We start from the raw sequence: 3,219 nt of genomic DNA on the forward strand, positions 1-3,219 counted from the left end.
ACCAGGGAAGCCTTTACAACTTCTATTTTGAATGATATAATAATTTACATAATATTTGTTGGAAAGAAATGTTAATCCTACATGCAATTCTATAATATTTGAGAAGTCAAGAAACTTTGTAACATTTTACATTTAAAGTCCATTAATTTTCTGATACAACACTCATTAAGTATTCCCTAAATACTAACAATGAAAGTGATCTATTCTCACGGTTAAAAAAGAGAAAAAAAAGCAAGTGTGAAAATATAGGATTGGACTTCCCCGGTGCTGCAGTGGTTAAGAATCTGCCTGCCAATGCCGGGGACACGGGTTCTAGCCCTGGTCCAGGAAGATCCCACATGCTGTGGAGCAACTAATCCCATGCGCCACAACTACTGAGCCTGTGCTCTAGAGCCCACGTGCCACAACTACTGAAGCCCGTGCGCCACAACTACTGAAGCCCGCGAGCCTAGAGCCCGTGCTCCACAACAGGAGAAGCCACCACAATGAGAAGCCCGCGTACCACAATGAAGAGTAGCCCCTGCTCTCCACAACTAGAGAAAGCCCGCGTGCAACAATGAAGACCCAACACAGCCAAAACCAAAAAATAAATAAATGTATTTAAATATATATATATAGGATACATTAGAAACAACATATATGGAAATACCTCAGACATTCAGACATGTACTCACAGCCTTTGACTATTTCAGCAAATTTAACTTAATATCCATAGATTTATTTTACTTTCTCTGTGTTATCTCCATCACTTTAAATTATAGACTACTTTCCAGATACCATAACTGGTACCTTTTACCATAGTGCCTTTGGATATGAGAGACATCACATGAAACTAAGTTACTGATATACTCATCACTAACCTAGCACTAGAAAGTAAAATCTTAGCATGTGTTGAGAAACACAGTTTTGTTTGTTCATTTGTTTGTTTTGTTTGCAATCATCTAAGGTTAAATGCTGGTTGATGGGTTTGTCATGCAGTGGGTCACTACTGTCCACCTGGAGCTTTATAGGCACAGTGAAACGTCATTTATTGATACTAGCTACACACCTGAATGTAGCAGTAACGTCTCGTGTAAGTTGGCCTAGACTCTCCAGTTGGTCCCAGTATCAATGACAAGATGGCAATACAAGATTACTAAATCACTGGAACTGGATGTGCAACCCCAGTTTAATATTTATTTTGTGAGAAATATTTATGACCTGTTTCCCTACATTACTCAGAATGCACAGGGAGTTGATTATCAAAACCAAGACATTTTCATACAGGTTTACCTTTGCCCTGGGTACACTCCTCACGTCACACATAGCCTGTCCTCAAGTCTTCCAAGCACCCAGTCGAGGGGCACCTTATCTGTGAAGTGGTCCCCCAGTGGGGTTGATCACTTCCTGCTCTGTGCCACCACTATGGCCCATACTGAGTTTCATCATAGGGTGTGCATATCTCTGTCCTACTGACAAAGATGGTGGCGGGTATCTTACATCTCCATTTCTCCAACTCTGGGCGAGGGCTGTGATCCATCTTCTGTGTCCTATACCCACCTGCTGAGTGTTCCTGGAGAAAATCACACAGGAAGACCTAATCGTGCTGTTATATTTTCATTGTTACCAATTTCAGCGTAGCTGCACACTGAACCTCTTATTTTTTTTCTCATTTTGTACTCAACTCTCATCCTCAAGAACTTTCTCAAAGCACCTCTTCTTTCCTCAGGATTTTGACCAAATTCTCATTTGCCCTCATTCTCAGCAGATAACTTTATCTTGTACTTTACATAGAAATTGGAAAAAAGAAAAAAACAGGAATTCTCTTAAATTCCTGCTATCAAACATAAGCCTGTCCGTCTACAACCATCTTCTTCTCTTTATCAAGTTTATAATAATAAAGTTATGTTGGCCTCCTCCTATCAAAGGTGATGAGGTTACTTACATTTTGTATCACGTTCTCTTTATGTCATTCTATGTCCTCTCTCCAGTGTCTTTAAATCTTTCCAAATTTCCACACCACAAACAAACAAACAGCCTCCCAGTGTGCCACATCTTCCTCTGACTAACACTCTATTTCTCATTAACTTAAATAATTTTCTACTATTATTTCCCTATCATCCTCATTCTCCTCAATTCGTATTAGGAAATATTGCCTCTCTGATAGGGTTCTTGTGATGATGAAATGTGGTAGTCGGGTAAATAGCGCAATAAAAGATGACTGTTATTCCCCATTACCCTTTCAGCACAACCACTCTCCCCTGGAAACACTCCCCTTTCTGGACACAGTGATCCGTGCTCTTTGCGTGGTGTCCCCACCTCCCTGACACCTCTATATCCTTCTCCCTTGTTGGCTTCTCTTCCTCTACCTGATGAGTCACCGTGAAGGTCCACAGGATTCTACTCTCAGGCCTTCTTTTCGCTTCATACAGTCTCTCTCTCTAGGAGAAATATTTGTCCCCATGGTTTTAGTGACCTTAATTTTGCCCTATGGGTCAGAGTGCCTAGTTGAAAACACCTGCATATCAGCTAGCTTAAGCAGAGAAGGAATTGATTCCTATTAGAGTGCTCACAAAATCTGGAGGAGGGTGAGAGAGACAGTCTGTAAAGCTAATCCCAGAAGTAGTACCCAGGCTAGGAAGATGTGTTAGTGAAAATGCTAGTGACGCCTCTGAAGAACGGGAGAGCTCTGCCACTATGCTTCCCCCTACCCAGCAAGCTCCTCGCATTGCTCATGCATGCATCCAAGTCTCTCAAAATTGCGTCTGATTAGGGGAACTTAGGTCACACGTCTGCGTCTGTCCTCACTCAGACGGCAAAGAGCAAATGTGAGTTTTCTGATTCCTAGCTGGGCGGGATTCATAATATAGAGATTATGAAAAATAGGGAGAGTATTCTAAGACATTAGGTGACCAAAAATGGCAAAGATCCACAGCAGGCCACTCTTCCTGACCCGACGTTAATATCCTTCTTTCAAAATTAATCTTCCAGGTAGCCACAGGCCACCACCCATCCCGTTGCAACTACCTATAAACAAATATATCGTCACCTTCTCGAGAAGGAAGCAATCGTTTCGTCAATCATAGTATCCATAGGACCAATGATTTTCATGACAGTCGGCCCACTGATTTATCTCTTTTACCGAAAAATGAGTTCTCAAAAAGACAGAACTGTTGTGTGCAAGGTCTTAACACTAAATATGGTATTTCATAAAGTCTGTGAATGGCGGTGCTGGAGGAA

Source organism: Monodon monoceros, unplaced genomic scaffold (genome assembly GCF_005190385.1).
Source record: "Monodon monoceros isolate NGI ecotype Baffin Bay Population unplaced genomic scaffold, NGI_Narwhal_1 Super_Scaffold_15, whole genome shotgun sequence".
Taxonomy (NCBI): Eukaryota; Metazoa; Chordata; class Mammalia; order Artiodactyla; family Monodontidae; genus Monodon; species Monodon monoceros.